The sequence below is a fragment of the Scyliorhinus torazame genome, chromosome 5, assembly GCF_047496885.1.
Source record: "Scyliorhinus torazame isolate Kashiwa2021f chromosome 5, sScyTor2.1, whole genome shotgun sequence".
NCBI lineage: Eukaryota > Metazoa > Chordata > Chondrichthyes > Carcharhiniformes > Scyliorhinidae > Scyliorhinus > Scyliorhinus torazame.
The window spans coordinates 68,264,657-68,286,545 of record NC_092711.1 but is presented as its reverse complement, the minus strand read 5'-3'; the positions used below and the strand labels follow the sequence as shown (position 1 = coordinate 68,286,545).

At 47.7% G+C, this 21,889-nt stretch overlaps 1 long non-coding RNA gene across 1 annotated transcript; it reads left to right on the top strand.

The window, feature by feature from the left end:
• The first annotated feature begins 2,787 nt into the window (after window positions 1–2,787).
• Window positions 2,788–14,823, top strand: LOC140418270 (uncharacterized). The gene is made up of 3 exons (XR_011944903.1): window positions 2,788–2,851; window positions 3,570–3,676; window positions 7,236–14,823. It is a non-coding gene; the product is annotated as an uncharacterized lncRNA (long non-coding RNA).
• The last annotated feature ends 7,066 nt before the right edge of the window (window positions 14,824–21,889 follow it).

Sequence of the window (21,889 nt, the reverse complement as noted above, 5' to 3'; positions counted from 1 at the left end):
GTCAAGAGACAGGAAGGCGCTCGACGTACCAGATCTCTGCTTTGGACACGAAAGCAGCGCCAGATTTCCCCAGCTCTCCAGGGCCAGCCGCACACAGTCCCGGTGACCATGATGCTCTTCAAAAATGCCCGGGGGGAGACTGAGTGCCGGGCATGAGGGCACTCGCTGCAGAGAGCATCTAAATCCTCCTCGCCCGCTACTGAGCAGCCTTCCTCCTGCGAGCGGTCACTGCCTGAGCACGAACCCCCCGCTACGTGGAGTGTGGCGGGCGCCGTGGGCCCACCGGCTAGCCCTTGGTCCGAGTTGATCCAGGGCTGGTTTAGCACAGGGCTAAATAGCTGACTTTTAAAGCAGATCAAGGCAGGGCAGCAGCACGGTTCAATTCCTGTACCAGCCTCCCCGAACAGGCTCCGGAATGTGGCAATTAGGGGCTTTTCACAGGAACATCATTTGAAGCCGATTTGTGACAAGCGATTTTCATTTAACTTCTCATTTCATTCCACCCCCAGGATCGTTCTCAGGCGGGTTCCTTGCAGGCTCCCCACCACGATACAATGTCCGTGGACGGCTCCGACCCCGCCGTCGATGCCGAGCCCTGGGAGAGACCCCCAAGGTCCCCCGGGAACAGCTCTGGGATGGAACCTGGCATCATCTGCTTGGGTGTTGTGAGCGGGGAGCCTTCCTCGCCGTCGCACGCCCATGACCCGAATATATAAGGACACTGGTGGTTGCCGCGATGAACAAAAGGAGGTGACCGGGGTGTAAAACTGTACCGGGCGGAACGAGCCCTCGGGGGTCACGTCTCCGCCAGGCCCCGGGCCTCCATGCTCGGGCATCTCGGTGGCCTTGGAGGCCACCTTGACCTTTTTAACGGGACTGGGCATCAGGGTGATGGGAATAAACACAGGAGATACCAAACCCCGCTCGCCTGGAGAGGGGGTAGCGAGATGCACCAGCTCCTCCACCCGAGGCAGGCGGAGCTTGCAGGGGGCAGGATCACCTTGCTGCGGGGCCTCCACCGCTGGAGGGCCCTCAGCAGCATCAACACCACCCCCCTCCCCCCCGCGCATCGCCCAGCCCCTGGGACTGTGGTGAGGCTGAAACAGCCTCATGCTCGGGGCCGTACATAGGGTCCCCACTGCCCTCTGGAGCCCGTGTGGTGGTCTCTCCAGGCACCCCAGGATGTTGCGAGGCGGCGGATGTGTCCCAAGGTCAGGCTGCGGCCTTAGAGTTGGTTGGGGCGGGCACAGGGTCAGTACCTGTGATGGGACCAAGTTGTGGATGGGCGCGGTCCAACCGCTGTGCCGTCTTTGGCCTTTTTAGGCCGCTCCTGGTCTAGCGGAGGCTCCTCCGGTGTTGTCAGGGGCCGGCTGTTGGGAAGACGAAGAGGAGATGGGGACAGTGCCAGCCGCAGCCGCCCTGGAGGTGGTGTTGGTGGTGGCCATTAGGGTGGGGCAGTTCCGACGAATATGCCCCAGCCCTCTGCAGGCATGGCACCGCATGCCAGCCACAGACCAGAACACTTTATGGTCCTCCCCTTGGTGGGAAACCACAAAACCTCCCTCTGTGACCTCCTCCCGGGTCAGGCAGACAAAAACCTGACGCCGGAAGTGGTATACATGGCGGAGGGAGAGGTCCCGCAGGCCGAGTGTCAGCGGCTCCACCCCGGACCTGACCTCCCCCAGTAGGTTGAGATGGGGGAGGAGAAGCTCGGTGGGGAGGTAGGCCAGGACGTTTGAAAGAACCACACGTTCAGCGATGGCCTCCAGTGGATCCACCGCCACGTGTCTCCCGCCCACCGTGAGCCCCCTTTCCAGGACATGGTGGATCGCCTGCTCGGCCCTCAGGAAAATCATGCCCTTGCCGTACATCCTAGAGGCGGCTACAATGGTCGAGTCGCCGAAGCCCCCGGCCATCGCATGAGTGCACGCCTCGATGGGCATGGTGGGGTGGGCATAACATTTGACCCCCAGGTTGCCTCATTAGTAGGTGGAAAGGCGAGAGGGCCGCCCCCGCATTGGTTCTTGGCCGCCCTGCCCCCGGCAGAGTGGAGGATGCCCCTGGCCATCCCTGGTACAGCTCGGCGGTGTAACTGAGACCAGGGTAGTAGGAAAAGGGGGGAATGGACGTGGCACCACAACAGCAGATGCCACGAGGAAAGGTGCTGCAGGGCAACAGCAGAACGGGACAGCGTTCTTCAGCCCTGGAGGGGCCTAAAACAATGTCCCAGGCTGCCCCACACCCGACACAGGTGGTGAATAGGTGGGTGGACGGCGCTCTTCAGCCCTGTGGGACCCAAAACAAAGCCCTTGGTCTTCACGACAGCCCCAGGTGGTCCCACTTCCACCTCAGACAGAGGGGTGGGGGGGGGGGGGGGTCAGAGGACAGGGCCTGCAGTCCCAGGTGGTCCCACTCCCACCTCAGACAGAGTGGTGGGGGGGGGGGGGGTCAGAGGACAGGGCCTGCAGTCCCAGGTGGTCCCACTCCCACCTCAGACAGAGGGCAGGACCTGCAGTCCCAGGTGGTCCCATTCCCACCTCAGAGGGGAGGGAGGACAGAGGGTGGGGCAGCAGAAGAGGGGATTGGGGAGGCGGAGGAGTCAGAGACAGGAACAATCAGCGAGTCAGCCTGAGCCTGTGGCTGTTCTCACCATCTGTCACCGTCACAATGTCCAGGTGATTGACGGCAGGTCTCGACCAATAGGAAGAGGAGGCGGTAGTGGAGGACCGAGTGAGGGCGGCTGGTCCTCCAACCAATCGGAGTGAATGAGGGGCGGGGCCCGCTGTGATTGAAGCATGCGCAGTGTGGGTAATGGCGAAGGAGAAGGAAGTCTTTTTCAGATCGTAAATTGGTAAGAGGCGTTTAACAATATGGAGGGAGCGAGAGATGGAGAGGGTGGGCGGTAACGTTGTGTAAAGCTGTTGTCAGCCGCAAACCGCGGAAAAAAAGTTCCGGGACCCAGTTTGTACCGAGCAGAACTGCAACTCCTTTTGGCTCAGGTTAACGGCCGCCATCTTTATTGGATGTGCATCAGGGCGCATGCGCGTTTGTCATCTTTGTCGGGGCGATGTTTCAATGAGTGGGAGGAGCTTGTTCCCCATTGTTCAGAATGGAGACAACTTGTCCATTAAACTGGATTAGTCTTTGAGTCTAAATGTCTTATTGATGATGCAAAGCGGTGACAGAGATGGAAAGAAAAGGAAGCAAATCCTGCTCTCCGGATTTCACTGTCTCATTGGACATCCTGCCCATGTGTTCAAAGCTCTGTGGCTCTGTTCAGTCACATGAAGATGCAGGGCAGAAATTCGCAATCCTGTGTCAACATCACCTTCAAATCAGGGGAGTGCTGATGACAAGGGGGTGAGTGTGCATCCTGGATCAGGGAGCAGGAGGGGAGAATGTAGTGGATTTCTTTCCTGGACTGACGGTGATTAATTTTGGAAACTCGTTTTACAGGGGATTAGTAGGGGAGGATTTACACACAGCAAATTCAAACCAGGCGAAATATTTATCTTTCCTGAATTAAATTTCTGGACTGACAATGGTGCCTTTGTAAACTTCTTTCACAGGGGCTTAGAAAGGGATTCGCAGACAGGAAACTCACAACCAATCCTCACATCAAATTCTGACACCACTGTTCGAATTATCAGGACCTGGAGATTATCAGCCTTTGTGTGTAAGCATTGAGTTCCAGATTGTATAAAATGACTACCTCCTATCTCCCCTGTAGATCTTGTTCACAACCTTAAATCTGTGTCCCGTCATCCTTTTATAATCTGCTGATGGGCACAGTTTTTAAAAATCTTTTGCCGGGTTTGCATTGTCGTTTCTGGTGCCTGGGTCGATGTTGGATGGTCTGTCTGGTTTCATTTCCTTTTTCTGTGATATTGTAGAGGTTGAATGGGCTTGGACCAGTTCATTTAAGATCCAGAACACAATTGAAGTCCCCTCCAAGAATCAATTGATCTGTGTCCAGGTCTGGGATGGATCCCAACATTTTTTTCACAAATGCTGCATAATAATAATCTTTATTATTGCCACATTCTTTATTGTTAACACTGCAGAGAAGTTACTGTGAAAATCCCCGAGTCACCTATTCCAGCGCCTGTTCAGGTACTCTGAGGGAGAATTCAGAATGTTCAAATTACCTAACAGCACATCTTTTGGAACGGTGGGAGGAAACCAGAACACCCGGAGGAAACCCACGCAGACACGGGGAGAACGTGCAGACTCCGCACAGTGACCCAAGCCGGGATTTGAACCTGGGTCCCTGGCGCTGTGAAGCAACAGTGCTAACCACTGGGCTGCCGTGCTGCCCATCGTCCCAGTAAGGGGCATAGACATTCACCACCAATGTACCTGCCAACGACCCATTGACCACCATGTATCTCCCATTAGTGTCCGCAACAAGCCCAGTGACCGAAAGAGGAATCTGTTTATTGATTAGAATTGCAGCAGCTCGAGCCCTTCGTCAAAGCCTGAGTGAAACTCTTGGCTCACCCCGCTGCCATCTGGTCTGATCTCTATTTTTTTCTTCTATATATTTAGAGTACCCAACTATTTTTTTTTCCAATTAAGGGGCAATTTCACGTGGCCAATACACCTAACCTGCACAGCTTTGGGTTGTGGGGCGAAGCCCATGCAGACATGGGGAGAATGAGCAAACTCCACACAGCCAATGACGCGGGGCCAGGATCGAACCTGGGACCTCAGCGCCATGAGGGAGCAGTGCTAACCACTGCGCCACTGTGCCACCCTGGTCTGATCTCTAACCTGCAAGTGAGTCTCCTGCAAGAACACCACACCAGCATTTGGATTCTCTCAGTGAGCAAAAACACTCGACCTCTTCACTGAACCACACAATCCCCTAACATTCTAGATGACCAGCCGAATCCAGGGTCTCCCACCCCCACTTCCCCATCATGGAGTCAGCCATTTCCATCGTGAGGGACGATCGAGTAAATCCTCAAAAGATACAGGCCAAGGGCCCACACAAGATGGCCGCCACACACGCCCTGAGAGTAAAACAAAAACAGTTCTATAGTCATCACCAGCAAGCTAACCCCTCTCTCCCAACCCCATTTCCTGCCAACGCCCCACATAATACATAAATTGAAACCAAACCCCCCCACTACCCCAGGCTCAGACCCAGACAAGACCAGCCAAAACTGGTTCAACAACTGCAGCCCCCATCTCACTCTCATTCACCAGCTTCTGGCGGGGCAACCCCTCTCAGAACAAAAAGAAAAAGAACGATGATATTGCCCACCTCGAGGATAAATCCTCACTGGAATAACTGAGTGAATCCCTATCCACACTCAGAACAGGTGAATGGTCTGCCGCCGGTATGACTATGGTGATCAGTCTCCAGCTCACATAGGGACCTGAATCCCTTCCCATATTTCCATGGTTTCAGCATGCTGCTGGTGTCCTTGTCGCTTTCCACGTTTGACGATCTGTTGAAGTCTTGTCCCAACAGAGAGCACGTATACGGTCTCTCCCCACTCTGAATGGTGAGGTATATTTTCAGACTGTGTAACTGGTTAAAGCTCTTTCCACAGTCAGTTCACTGGAACACTCTCACTCCAGTCATGTGTGAATCGGGTTTTTTTTTAGTCACACTGATCTTGAAAATCTTTTCCCACAGACACTCGAGTCATGTGTGAATCGTTTTTTTTTTAGTCACACTGATCTTGAAAATCTTTTCCCACAGACAAACATTTCTTCTTCCACATTCACGGGCCAATGATATTCAGGTCCTGATGAATGGAGTGACTCTGTAAAATCTTGATGTGAAGTTTGTTTTGAGTTTCCATCTGTAAATCCTCCCCTTGTAGTATCCTGTAAAAGGCGTTCACAAAAGTCATCACTATAAGGGCAGGTACAGTGGTTCAGTGGTTAGCCGAGGACCCGGGTTTGATCCTGGCCCTGGGCCACTGTCCATATGGAGTTTGCACATTCTCCCTGTGTCTGTATGGGTCTCACCCCCAAAACCCAAAGATGTGCAGGGTAGGTGGATTGGCCACGCTAAATTGCCCCTTAATTGGAAAAAAATAATTGGTTACTCTAAATTTATTTCAAAAAAGGATTGTCTCTTTCCTAATGTTCACAATTAAATGGGTGGATTCCCCAGGAGATGGCAGACACTTCAGGGCAATTAAATTAATAATGGACAGAGATATGTCTAGTGTTGTTACATGGTACAGATTAGATATATTATTTACCGTTCTGTAATAAAGTAAATGTATAATTATTTCTCGTCTTGTAATATAAGACTGCAGCTACATTATAGATTTCCAGTCATCTCTTCCCTCAGAGGGTTGTTAGTCTTTGGATTTCTCTTCCACAGGGACCAGTTGTATCTGGGGGTCATTGAATATATGAATATATTGAAGCACAAGTTTGACAGATATGAGGGCAGCATGTGGAGCAGTGGCTAGCACTGGGACTGCGGCGCTGAGGACCCGGGTTCGAATCCCGGCCCTGGGTCACTCTCTGTGTGGAGTTTGCACATTCTCCCCATGTCTGTGTGGGTTTCGCCCCCACAACCCAAAGATGTGCTGGTTAGGTGGATTGGCCACGCTAAATTGCCCCTTCATTCAAAGAAAAATAATTGGCTACTCTTTAAAAAAAAAAATTTTTTTTTTAAATAAATAAATAAATAAAGTTTGACAGATATTTTTTGACAATGGAGTTGAGGGTTATGGGGAACAGGTAGGAAAATAGAGAGAAAGCTGAAATGAGGAGGGATCTCTTCACTCGAGGATGTGGTGAAGCTTTGGCATTCTCTACCCCAGAGGAATGTGGAGCCTCAGTCATCAGGTATGTTCAAGACAAATATTGATAGGTTTCTAGATATTGAAATGATCGAGGGATATAGGGACCGTGTGGGAAAATGGTGTTGAGGTAGATCGGCCAAGGATCTCATTGAATGGTTGAGCAGACTCGGTGGGCTGAATGGCCTACTCTTGCTCCTGTTCTAACAGCTGTGTCCTGGTCAAGAAGCAGTGAGCTGAGCTTGGATCTGTCAATCAAGATGAATGAGCACCTTCAGGAGAATTGGGAGGGTGAGTATTAGATACAGCAGAGTGAGAATGGAGGGAGAGTGTGTGGGATGGAGATTTACAGCTTTTGGAGAACGAGAGAGGAAATAATGCCCCATAGGAACTAGAACCGTCTGTTCTGAATTTCTATCCTCTACTGACAATGATGACTTTTGTAAATTGTTTTTAAAGGATATTGGAAGAGGCGGAATTACAGACAGAAATCTCAAACATCACGTCTCGATGTGACAAACTCACTCGATTCCTTCTGATCTGAATATCATTGGGCTCTGAATATCATAAGCGAGAAGGAGAAATGTTTGTCCAATCTGTCGGCTTCAAAAGATTTTAAATGTGAGCGTGACTGGAAAAGCACCGAGACCCACACAACACACCCGAGTGAGAGTGTTCCAGTGAACTGACTGTGGAAAGAGCGTCAACCAGTTCCACAGCCTGAAAAAACATCACACCATTCACAGTGAGGAGAGACAGAGCACATGTTCTGTGTGTAGACAAAGTTCCGCTGATTGTCCAATCTGGAGAGACACGAGGAGACCCAGAACATGGAGAAACCGTGGAAATGTGGGGACTGTGGGAAGGGATTCAGATTCCCATCGAGGCTAGAGATTCATCGACGCAGGCACACTGGGGAGAGGCCATTCACCTGCTCTAAGTGTGGGAAGGGATTTATTGATTCATCCATCCTGCAGAGACATCAGCGAGTTCACACTGAGGAGAAGCCGTTCACCTGCTCTCTCTGTGGGAATGGATTCACACAGTTATCCAGTCTGCAGACACACCAGCGAGTTCACACTGGGGAGAGACCATTCACCTGCTCCATCTGTGGTAAGGGATTCACTTCGTTATCCATCCTGCAGACACACCAGCGAATTCACACTGGGGAGAGGCCGTTCACCTGCTCTCAGTGTGGGAAGGGATTCACTTCGTTATCCATCCTGCAGACACACCAGCGACTTCACACTGGGGAAAAGCCATTCACCTGCTCTCAGTGTGGGAAGGGATTCACTTGGTTAGCCAGTCTGCGGAGCCATCAGAGAGTTCACATTGGGGAGACGTCATTCACGTGCTCTCGGTGTGAGGAGAGATTCAGTGATTTATCCAGCCTGCAGACACACCAGCGAATTCACACTGGGGAGAGGCCGTTCACCTGCTCTCAGTGTGGGAAGGGATTTATTGATACATCCATCCTGCAGAGACATCAGCGAGTTCACACTGGGGAGAAGCCATTTACCTGCTCCCTCTGTGGGAATGGATTCACATAGTTACATAGAATTACATAGAACATACAGTGCAGAAGGAGGCCATTCGGCCCATCGAGTCTGCACCGACCCACATTAATCCCTCACTTCCACCTTATCCCCGCAACCCAATAACCCCTCCCAACCCTTATGGACACTACGGGTAATTTATCATGGCCAATCCACCTAACCTGCACGTCTTTGGACTGCAGTTATCCAGTCTGCAGTCACACCAGCGAGTTCACACTGGGGAGAGACCATTCACCTGCTCTTAGTGTGGGAAGGGATTACATAGAAACATAAAAAATAGGAGCAGGAAGAGATAATTTGACCCTTTGCACCTGCTCCGCCATTCAGTCTGATCATAGTTTATCATCCAACTCCATAGCCGAATCCCGTTTCCCCCTCCATATTCTTTGATCCCCTTCGCCCTCAATGCTATATCTAACTGCTTCTTGAAAACATACAATGTATTGGCCTCAACTATTTCCTGTAGTAACAAATTCCACAGGCTCACCACTCTCTGGTTGAAGAAATTTCTCCTCATCTCTGTCCTAAATGGTCTACCTCGTATCCTCAGACTGCGACCACTGGTTCTGTACACTCCCGCCTTCGGGAAAATCTTTCCTACATCTACCCTATCAAGCCCTGTTAGAATATTATAGGTTTCTATGAGATCCCCCGTTCTCTGAACTCCAGCGAATACAATCCGAACAGATTCAATCTCTCATACGTCAGTCCACAGTCCCACCATCCCAGGAATCAGTCTGATAAACCTTCGCTGCACTCCCTCTAGAGCAAGAACATCCTTCCTCAGATAAGGAGACGAAAATTACACACAATATTCCAGGTACGGCCTCACCAAGGCCCTGTATGGAACAAAGAACAATACAGCACAGGAACAGGCCCTTCGGCCCTCCAAACCTGCGGTGATCACGTGTCCTATCTAGACCAACCGCCTGTATCCTTCTAGAACCCGTCTGTTCATATGGCTATCAAGATAAGTCTTAAAAGTCGCTAACTTGTAAAAACCTTCCCCCGCACATCTCCACTGAACCTTTTCCCCCCTCACCTTGAACTTGTGTCCCCTTGTAATTGTCATTTCCGCCCTGGAAAAAAGCCTCCAACTGTTCACCATATCTATACCCCTAATAATTTTATAAACTTCTATCAGGTCGCCCCTCAACCTCCATCTCTCTGGGGAACACAATCCCGTTTATTCAATCTCTCCTCATAGCTAATACCCTCCATACCAGGCAACATCCTGGTAAACCTTTTCTGTACTCTCTCCAAAGCCCCCACGTCCTTCTGGTAGTGCGGTGACCAGAATTGGACACAGTATTCCAAATGTGGCCTAACCAACATTCTATGTGAAATGAAATGAAAATCACTTATTGTCACAAGTAGGCTTCAAATAAAGTTACTGTGAAAAGCCCCTAGTCGCCACATTCCGGCACCTGTTCGGGGAGGCTGGTACGGGAATTGAACCGTGCTGCTGGCCTGCCTTGGTTTGCTTTAAAAGCCAGCACTTTAGCCCTGTGCTAAACCAATTCTATGTAATTGTAACACAATGTTCGAGCTTTTATACTCGATACCCCCGTCCTATGAAGGCAAGCATGCTATCTGCTTTCTTCACCACCACCATAAGGGGCTGGTTTAGCTCACTGGGCTAAATCGCTGGCTTTTAAAGCAGACCAAGGCAGGCCAGCAGCACGGTTCAATTCCCGTACCAGCCTCCCCGAACAGGCGCCGGAATGTGGCGACTAGGGGCTTTTCACAGTAACTTCATTGAAGCCTACTCGTGACAATAAGCGATTTTCATTTCATTTTCATTTCCACCTGTGCTGCCACTTTTAAGTATCTGTGGACCTGCACGCCCAGATCTCTCCGCTTGTCTATGCTCCTGATGGTTCTGCCATTTATTTTATAGCTCCCACCTGCACTGGATCTACCAAAATGCATCACCTCGCATTTGTCCGGGTTAAATTCCATCTGCCATTTCTCTGCCCAATTTTGCAGCCTATCTATATCCTGTTGTATTCTCTGACAATCTTCACCACTGTCCGCAACTCCTGCAATCTTAGTATCACCCGCAAACCTGCTAATCAGACCCGCTACGTTTTCTTCCAAGTCATTTATATATATTACAAAGAGCAGAGGTCCCTGAACTGATCCCTGAGGAATCCACTAGTTACAGACCTCCATTTGGAAAAACACCCTTCCACTGCTATCCTCTGTCTACTGTGGGGAAACGAGTTCTGGATCCATCCAGCTAGTTCACCCCTGACCCCATGTGATCTAATCTTTTGCACCAGCCTGCCATGAGGGACCTTATCAAATGCTTTACTGAAGTCCATGTAGACAACATACACAGACCTTCCCTCATGAATCATTTTTGTCACCTCTTCAAATAATTCAATCAAATTAGTGAGACATGACGTCTCTCGTACAAAACCATGCTGTCTGTCACTAATAAGACCATTCATTTCCAAATGTGCATAGATCCTATCTTAGAATAATTCTTTGAGTATAATGAGTACAATTGCAGCAAGATAACCCTGCTCCTGTACTCCAATCTGCTAGCATACCATTTACTTTCTTTACCGCCTGCTGTAGCTGCATGCTTACCTTCAATGGCTGGTATCCGAGGATACCCAGGTCTCATTGCATAGACCCCTCTCCTAATCTATGGCCGTTCAGATAATAGTCTGCCTTCTCACTTTTGATCCCAAAGTGGATAACCTCGCATTTCTACAAATTATATTGCATCTGCCATTCATTTGCCCACTCACTCAACTTGACCAAATCACACTGAAGGATCTCTGCATCCTCCTCGCAGCTCACCCTCCACCTAGCTTTGTGTCATCTGCAAATTTGGAGATATTGCATTTTGTTCCCTCATCTAAATCATTAATATATAGGGTGACACAGTGGTTAGCACAGCTGCCTCGCGGTGCTGAGGACCAGGGTTCAATCCTGCCCCGGGCCACTGTCTGTGTGGAGCCAAGTTCTCCCCCTGTCTCCAGGGGTCTCACCCTCGCAACCCAAAGATGTGCAGGATAGGTCAATTGGCCACACTAAATTGCCCCTTAATTGGAAAATACGAATTGGGTACTTAAAATTTTTTTTTTAAATCATCAATATATCTTGTGAATACTGGGGTCCCAGCAGGGATCCCTGCGGTGCCCCACTAGTCACTGCCTGCCAATTTGAAAAAGAGCATTAATTCCTCTTTGTTTCCTGCCTGACAAACAGTTTTCTATCCATCTCAATATACTACCGCTAATCCCCTGTGCTTCAATTTTACACACTAATATATTGTGCGGGACTTTGGTCAAAAGTCATCTGAAAGTCCAAATATACCACATCCATTGGCTCTCCCTCGTTAACTCTACCAGTTACACCCTCAAAGAATTCCAGTAGATTTGTCAAGCATTATTTCCCCTTCATAAATCCATGCTGACTCTGTCTGATCCTGCCACTGATTTGTAAGTGCTTTGCTAAAAAATCTTTGATAATGAATTCTTGATATTTCCCCACTGCCGATGTCAGGCTTACTGGTCTAAAATTCCCTGTTTTCTCTCTAGATCCCTTTTTAAATAGTGGAATTACATACTCCACCCTCCAATCTGCAGGAACTGTTCCAGCGTCTATAGAATCCTGGAAGATGACCACCAATGCATCCACTATTTCTGGAGCCACTTCCTTAACTACTTGTGAATGCAGATTATCAGGCCCTGGGGATTTATCAGCCTTCAATCCCATCAATTTCCCCAACACCATTCCTCTACTAATATTGATCTCCTTCAGTTCCTCCCTCTCACTAAATCCTGCGTCCCCAACATTTCTGGTATCTGATTTGTGCCCTCATTTGTGAAGACAGAACCAAATTATGTATTTATTTGCCCAGCAGTTTCTTTGTCCCCTATTATACATTCCCCTGTTTCTGAATGTAAGGAAGATGCATTTATTTTCATCAATCATTTTCTCTTCACATACCTATAGAAACTTCTACAATCAGCCTAATTTCCTGTTTGTGCTAATCCCAACATCACCACTGCAGTTTGGGGGCTATGTACGATGTCCATTATTTTTTTTGTCCCTTGCTGTTTCTCAGTTCGACCCATACAGATTCCACATTGTCGGAGCTAATACCCTTCCTCTCTATTGCATTAATTTCCTCTTGAACCAGCACTGCCACTTCACTGCCTTTTCCTTTTTGTCTGTCCTTCCTAAACACTGAATATATTCAGTTCCCATCCCTGGTCATCCTGCAGCCATGTCTCCATAATCCCCATTATCTCACACCCGTTTACGTCTATTTGCTCGATTAACTCGGTTATGCCGTCTGCAGTCACACCAGGGAGTTAATATTGGGGAGAGGCCGTTCACCTGCTCTCAATGTGTGAAGGGATTTTATTAATTTATCGCAGTTCCTGAGACACCAACAAGTTCACAACTGATTACAGGGATTGGATTCTGCTGTTATTGTTTCTGTTCTCAATTACATCAAGGACTGCAGTTTGTTTATTCTGTTGGCCAATGGGGATGGTCAGAGGGTTTCTTTCTGCTGGACTGGCCGGTCTCACGACTTTGCCTCCAGTGGGCTGAATCTTTCTGAGTCTTCTTGCGAATATCTGGTTTCACATTTCACAAGGATCAAAGAGTGAAAGGGGGTTTGGAGGTTACAAGATGTTTCATTACCATTTCTGTTTGGAAACTCCAAACATCATGCGACATTGCCATGAAATTGGGCTATGTTGTTACATGGTTCTTTTGTTTAATTTATCTTGGTGCTTCTCACAGAAGAAAACTATTAGGGTATGAGGGGCAAGTTGTCTGAGGTGCACTGGAAAAGTACATAAAATAGTATGATGCGAGACAGGCAATCACTAATATTGAAGGAATTATTACAGATTTACACGGGGATTGGTTAGCTCAGTTGGCTGGATGGCTGGTTCGTGCTGAGTGACACCACCAGCACAGGTTAACTTCCCATACCGGCTGAGGTTAGCCATGGTCTGTGTCAGTATTTATGCTCCACATGATCCTCCACCCACCCCTCTATATCTCCCCCCCCCCCCCTCCCCACCCCCATGAGCATCTCCTTCTATTCCTTTCTCCCTCATGTATGTATCTAGCTTTACGTTCAATGTATTCATGCTGTTCACCTCAACCACTCGCTGTGGTAGCGAGTTTCACATTCTCACCACTCGCTCGATAAAGAGGTTTCTACTGAAATCCCTATTGGATTATTGAATCCCTTCATAATCTTAAAGATTCCATCAGGTCACCCACCAGTCTTCTCTTTTCCAGAAAAAAGTAGCCCCAGCCTTTCCTGAGTGTTAAATGCTCTCAGTTCTGTATATTATGAATCTTTGTTGCACCTTATCCAGCGCCTCTGTTTCCTTTTTCTAAATGGAGATCACCAATGTTGACAGTGCTCCCAGTGTAGTCTGACCCCAGTTGAACAATTCCTCTGCTTTTCAATTCTATCCCTCTGCAATGAAACCCTATATATGGGCCCCATACTTTGGGAAAGATATGAAGTTCTTAGAGAGGGTGTAAAGGACATTAATGAGAATGGCACCAGAGTTGAGGGACTCCAGTTAGTTGGAGTGACTGGAGCAGCTGAATTTCTCTCCTGAGATCACAGCATCTGGAGGGTGGGGAATGAGGCCATTCAGCCCTTTGAGACGGTGTCGGCTCTATGGAGCAAGCCAGTCTGTCCATTGCCCATTCTATCACTAAATCCCTGTGGTTTATTTCTCTCAGTGCCTGTCCAATTTCCTATTGAAAGCCGTCATCTCTGCATCTCCTACCCTCATAGGCAGTAGCTTCCAGGTCATTACCACTCGCTTTCCATGTACACCAGGCTCCTGGAGCACAGAGGAGTCTATTTGGCCCATTTGTTCCATGCTAGTATTGTACCATGACCCATTTCATCCCACAGTTCGACTATTTTTTTCAGAATGCACCAAATTCCTTTTTGGATGTTACAGTCCAATGAAATTCTAGCACCATTTATAGACCGTGCATTCCACACTTGATGTGTTTTAGAACAAATAATTGTGGATATGGTGTATCTGGAGATTCACAGAGTATGCAAAATGGTATCAGTGACGTGGTTATTACACAAAATTATGACTCAACCTTTATCAATGATTTTGGTGAGGACACTGAGTGTAATGTATCCTAGTTTGAAGACAATTAGAACAAATGTACTTTTCTATAAAACCTCTCATGACCACTGGACCTCCTAAACTGTTTTAAAGCCAATGGAGTACTTTTGAAACATATTCACTGTTGTAATGTAGGAAGCTGTAAGTACACATGTGTAATCACATTTAGTTTAAAAATTGTTTTTTTCATAGTGTATTCACTGTCATTAGTAACAAGGTCAAGGAAGCCCTTTTATACCTCAAACATGTGGCTTCCTGCAGCCATTTCACCTTCTGTCCCTTTCCGATTTAACTATGTATTGATTTCATAGGAAAAAACAATAAATAAATTAATGATTATTCAGTAGCGAACATTGATTATCATTAGTGACTTGGTATATTAGGTTATATTGCAAAGACTCGATCTTTATTTTAAAAAATAAACAAGATCAACCAAAATATTTCCAGAAACTGCAGAACTATCAGAATTTGTTTGAAAAAATCAATTCCTTTATAACTATGGGAAGTTACAAAACATCATATTCTGCCAAGACTATGTGGGCTGGGCAGTGGGGTAATGGTATTGTTACTGGGCTAGTAATCCGGAGACCCAAGTTAATGCTCTGGGGATCTGGGATTGAATCTGCCTATGAAAGATATTGAAATTGAATAAAAGTCTCAAATTAAACGTCTCATGATTGTTGGAAAAACCTGTCTGGGTCACAAATTCCTTTAGGAAATCTGCTCTCCGTACGTGTCCTGGCCTACACGTGACTCCAGATCCACAGCAATGTTGTGATTGACTTGAACGTGCCCTCTGAAATAGCCTCAAAAGACACGCAGTTCAAGTGCAATTGGAATGCCAGTAAATGCTGGTCCAGCCAGTGACCCCCACCTCCCATGAATAAATAAGTTTTAAGAAGACTCTTTTCAATTTGAAGATGAGTAAGAAAATGTCTCTTTGATTGGATTTGATTTATTAATGAGGTACAGTGAAAAGTATTGTTCTACAGTCCAGACAGATAAGTCCAGACATGAAAAAACAAAGTGCGGATCTTGGCAGTTTGCTCAGTTCACAAAAGAATTTAATGGCTTTGTATTTTTTTTTTATAAATGTTTTATTGAGAATTTTTTCCCAAACAACAATTTTTCCCCTCTTACAAAGCAAACGCAACAATAACAATACAGAAATTTTAAACAATACACAAGTAACAAAACCCCTTTATCTTTGACCTAAACTAAACCCCCCCCCCCCTGGGTTGCTGCTGCTGGTCATCTGTCTTCCCTCTAACGTTCCCCTAGGTAGTCGAGAAATGGCTGCCACCGCCTGGTGAACCCTTGAGCCGATCCTCTCAGGGCAAACTTTATCTGCTCCAGTTTAATGAACCCTGCCATATCATTTACCCAGGCCTCCAGTCCGGGGGGTTTTTAATGGCTTTGTAGACGCAGATTAACATTTTAGTCAGCATCTGAAACATATCTAATGGTAATGTATGCTCATATAGACAGACACAAACAATACTGTAACTGAATTCGAGGAAATGGCAGAGATTTAACTGAACCACCTTTTTGAAAAATTCGGCCTTCATGACAGGGAAACAGGAAAAGCCACTCAGGGAGATGAGGAAATCCAGGCTCAGTGCGGATTTGCTGTCACCCCTCCTTTCTTATACATGAACGGTATATAGGCTGCAGAATGTTTCACACCAAAACACAGAGGGGTCAAATATAAGCAACACATAATTCTCAATTCTCTTCCATTTAACTATATTTGACTTTGTTCAAATGCTGACAATGGTCAAACTGAACAAAGATTCATGGGATTTGTATTACCCAGTGAAAAGCTTTCTTTTCTTGGTCAGTCGTGTTTGCAATTCAATGGTGTATATTTCAGAGTTATTAAGAGTGAAGATTCGAGAGCTATTGAATTCAAAACAAAGTCATATATAACAAATAAATAAATATATTGAATACTGAAACATATTGAGTAAAATTGGTGGAAATTTTCTGTTGGAAGATAAGAATGATGCATTAATGATTTAAAAAATAAAATATTTAGAGTACCCAATTCACTTTTTCCCAGTTAAGGGGCAATTTAGCGTGTCCAATCCACCTACCCTGCACATCTTTGGGTTGTGGGGGCAAAACCCATGCAAACACAGGGAGAATGTGCAAACTCCACAGGACAATGACCTAGAGCCGGGATCGAACCTGGGACCTCGGCGCCGTGAGACAGCAGTGCTAACCACTGTGCTGCCCTGTGATGCATTAATGATTGACCAGAGAGCATTGTTCCATTGGATATTTGCTGAACAAATGCTAAAGTTCAATATAAGTTCTAAATCTCATAGTCTTACAAGTTGAGACATCTGTTTTAAAGGAACCGCTGTCTTCATGTAATAAGTGACCTGGCCTCCCAGCCGAACCATTGAAAGCTGCAGCAAGACTGCAGTTGAATGTTGCACAAGGCCATTGGGTACTGTGCTGCCAGCTGCTTCTGTGGTGTAGCGGTTATCACATTCACCTAACGTGCGAAAGGTGCCTTGTTCGAAACTGGCAGAAGCATTAAATACTTCTGATTTATGATGTGGAGATGACGGCATTGGACTGGGGTGGGCACACCAAGTTGAAGTCCAACAGGTTTGTTTCGAATCGCTAGCTTTCGGAGTGCAGCTCCTTCCTCAGGTTAATGAAGAGGTGGATTCCACAAACACATATATAGAAAAATTCAATGATGCGATATAGTTCTTTGAATGCGAGTCTTTGCAGGTAATTAAGTCTTTAAAGGTCCAGACGGTGCGACTGGAGAGAGGGATAATCACAGGTTAAAGAGGTGTGAATAGTCTCAAGCCAAGCCAGTTTGTAGGATTTCGCAAGCCCAGGCCAGATGATGGGGGGTGAATGTAATGCAACATGAATCCAAGATCCCAGTTGAGGCCGTACTCATGTGTGCGAAACGTGGCTATCAGTTTCTGCTCGGCGATTCTACGTTGTCGCGCGTCCTGAAGGCCGCCTTGGAGAACGTTTTCCCGAAGATCAGAGGCTGAATGCCCTTAACTGACGGAAGTGTTCCCTGACTGGAAGGGAACATTCCTGCCAAGCGATTGCCGCGCAATGTCAGTTCATCCATTGTCGCATGGTCTCGCCAATGTACCACGCCTCGGGACATCCTTTCCTGCAGCATATGAGGTAGAAAACATTGGCCGAGTCGCACGAGTATACTGGGTACCTGGTGGGTGGTGATCTCACATGTAATGATGGTATCCATGTCGATCTGGCACATCTTGTAGAGGTTGCCATGGCAGGGTTGTGTGGTGTCATGGTCGCTGTTCTGAAGGCTGGGTAGTTTGCTGCAAACAATGGTCTGAGGTTGCCCGGTTGTTTGAAGGCAAGTAGTGGGGGTGTCGGGATGCCTTTGGCAAGATGTTCGTCTTCTTCGATGACGTGTTCAAGGCTGTGAAAATGATATCCTAGTTTCTCCGTTCCAGGGAATTCGTCAGACGAATGAAGCTCCAGAACTTCTTCCACAGACCCCAAGAGACCTACAGCGAACCCAATGAGACAACCAATGAACCGGAACAGCAGACCGAGAGACCTGTGGGACTGGAAGATCCAGCCAGCAGGAAGGGCTGGAAAACCCCACCCATTTGAAACAAACCGATCAGCTGATTCTGCTGCTCCTCTTCCACGAAACCACTCAGTAAAACTGCCTCGAAAGTCCTTTCTTGTCCAAATTCATCTTTCCCCTCTTTTCCTGGTCTCTCCCATCATGCTCCTTCAGAGCTCATCTTGTCTGTGAGACTTACCCTTTGCTCCTTTGACCCGATTCTCACTAAACTGTTGAACATCCAACTTCCACAATCTCCACCTTTCCACGGTATCTCCATGGAGTCAGTGTCTTTGTGCATTTCCTCTTTAGACAATCAAGTGAAGCTTGGTCCTCACACAGAACACGTGTATGTTTCTCCCCTTAGTGAATGGTGTGGTATTTTTTCAGGCTGCAACTGGTTAAAGCTCCTTCCACAGTCAGTTCACTGGAACACTCTCACCCGGGTGTGTGTTGTGTGGGTCTCGGTGCTTTACCAGTGACACTGATGTTTGAAATATTTTCCCACAAACATTTTTCATTCCACATTCATCGTCTGAGGATACTCAGGTCCTGATCAACTGAGTGACACAGTCAGATCTTAATGTGATATTTGGTTTGTATTTCCTGTCTGAAAATCCTCTCCTAATGCCCTGGAAAAGGTATTTTCAAAGGGCACACTATCAGTACGGGATAGAAATTCAGAACAGATAATTCCAGTTTCTGGGGAACATTTTTCTCTCTCTTCTGTCCCCAAAGCTGTAAATCCCCATCCCACACACTCCCTCCTACCTGGGGCTGAAATCCAAATAAAGTATTAGATCATTATTTCTGCATCCTTTTACCAAAGTTCTCATTAGAGGTAAGAATATGCTTTATAAGTCACTTCATTCATGACTTATGACAGATATTAATCTGAATCACCCTGACTGAGCAAACAGAATAACAGATGTTAACCTTGTGTCCAGAACTGACTGTGTGGAGATTAGATGAGCAATCACGAAGGTCGTTTCTCCAAATCTTCCAGGGTTTCCTTCGTTCTTCCTCTCCCACTCGAACTAAGTTACACCGGATATCAGACTCAGGGTCCATTCTGGTTCTCTTTCTGCTGACTAAATAACTTCAATCAAATATGGGGAAGACTGAATCCACTGTTCGTTTCCTGCTCCAACCTTCATTCCTGACATACCGACCCTATCCCTCTCCCTGGCAAAAGTCTGAGACTTCGCCAGTCTCTGTAAACTTTGTTTCACATTTGATCCCAATATGAGCTTCTGACCTCATAGAATCATAGACTTTATAGTGCAGAAGGAGGCCATTCAGTCCATCGAGTCTGCAAGGCCCTTGGAAAGAGAATGCTACCTAAGCTGACATCTCCACCCGATGCCCGTAACCCCACCTAATCTTTTTGGACATTAAGGCAATTTAGCATGGCCAATCCACCTCACCTGCACATCTTTGGACTCATGTCTGTGCTATCACTAAGACTTCCTGTTTCCACCTACGTTACATTATCCGGCCTCTCTCCTGTGTCTGTGCTCCTGGGGCTGAAACCTCGGTCATGCCATCGTAACCCCCCGATTCGACAATTCCATTTCACACCTGGCTGCTCTCCCACATTCTACCTCTGTAAAAGTAAAGCCATCCAAAAGTCTGCTACCCATGTCTTAATTCACAGCCAGTTCCTTCCCCCTATCACCCCTGTGTCCGAGACTTGCATTCGCTCCCAGTCTATTCCCACCCTTGTTTTCAAACCCCTCCATGGCCTCATCTCTCCCTGTCTCTGTCATCTCCTCCAGCCCCACAAACCCCTGAGATATCTGCACAGCTCTGATCCTGGACTCTTGCACACCCCCGATTCTAATTACTCCGCCATGGTTTTAAGTTCCTTCGGACCCAAGAACTGAATTCCCTCCCTAAACCTCCCCGTCTCCACCTCACATACCTTATTTATAACTCTCTTTAAAACTCACCTCTTTGACCAAATTTTTTGGTCACCTGTCCTGATATCTCCTTTTGTGTCTGACTTTGTTTTATAATGTTCCTGTGAAGTTGACTGGGATGATTTATGATGTTAAAGGTGTTATATAAATAGAAGTTGTCGTTGTTGACTGTAACCCTGACCTCCTGTTTTACAATAACCCATTGGTTTCACAACAAACTCTATCTCTGATTTATTTCCCCCTGCGGGTTTGCAGCCTCTATAAAAACTGTGGCCGTTAACTCAGGCCTGTCACCGGGGGCAGGCCGCAGCTGTCTCCATGGAGCTCAATGCAAAGCCGAGCCCGGAAACTTCTTGTTGGGATTTGCAGCCTCCACCGGGCTTCAGTGAAACCTCGCAGCCTGGTGCATCATCGGCACTGCGCATGCTCCAGTTCACAATGCCCGGCGACTGATTGACTGCTGCTCTGGACCAATTGCAAGAGATGGGCGCATCTGGAGGACCAAGCGGAGCTGCTGGTCCTCCAACCAATCAGACTGAATAAGGGGCGGGGCTGGGACCCGGTCTCACACGTTGGTTGGTTGACAGTTCAGGATTCAGGCGATCGGGTGGAAATCGTGAGCCGGTCAGATCCCGCCTGGTGAGTCCTGAGGGAGGGATGGAGCCGGCGGGTGCGTCGGGAGGCTTCATAAACACTCCGTGTAGCCCGAAACTCCGAATACGAAGCTCGGATACAGTTGAACCGGCGAAAGCTACTCGGGCTTTTCCCGCGACCCGCCTGGCGCATGCCGAGGGAGCGAGAGCCCCGGCTTTGCTCCGCCTCCCATTCACTCTGATTGGCTGAAGGACCGGCTGCACTGGTTCCATCCTCTAGCCCCGCCCCCTCTTCCCATTGGTCCGAACCCGCCGTCAATCAGTCCCCGGGCATTGTGAGCTGGAGCAAACCCTTCACCATCATTGTCAGCTCCCTGGTTTGCAGCTGCGGAGCTTCTCCCTCCCGGGAACAGGCCCAGGTTAACGGGCACCATCCTGCTTCAGACACTGGAGGATGGTTCACATCAGAGGATGGGGGCGGGGGACAATAAATAAGACCGTACACTTTTTACTCAAATCAATGAGGACAGCAATTTCACACTTGGAGTATAGTGTTCAATTCTGGTCGCCACACTACCAGAAGGATGTGGAGGCTTTAGAGAGGGTGCAGAAGAGATTTACCAGAATGTTGCCTGGTATGGAGGGCATTAGCTATGAGGAGCGATTGAATAAACTCGGTTTGTTCTCACTGGAACGAAGGAGGTTGAGGGGAGACCTGATAGAGGTATACAAAATTATGAGGGGCATAGACAGAGTGGATAGTCAGAGGCTTTTCCCCAGGGTAGAGGGGTCAATTACTAGGGGGCATAGGTTTAAGGTGAGAGGGGCAAGGTTTAGAGTAGATGTACGAGGCAAGTTTTTTACGCAGAGGGTAGTGGGTGCCTGGAACTCGCTACCGGGGGAGGTAGTGGAAGCAGGGACAATAGGGACATTTAAGGGGCATCTTGACAAATATATGAATAGGATGGGAATAGAAGGATACGGACCCAGGAAGTGTAGAAGATTGTAGTTTAGTCGGGCAGCATGGTCGGCACGGGCTTGGAGGGCCGAAGGGCCTGTTCCTGTGCTGTACATTTCTTTGTTCTTTGTTCTAGCATGGCGGCATAGTGGTTAGCACAATTGCTTCACAACTCCAGGTTGAATTCCTGGCTTGGCTCACTGTGCGGAGTCTGCATGTTCTCCCTGTGTCTGCGTGGGTTTAGAACAGAGAACATACAGTACAGAAGGAGGCCATTTGGCCCATCGAGTCTGCACCGACACACTTAAGCCCTCACTTCCACCCTATCCCCGTCACCCAATAATCC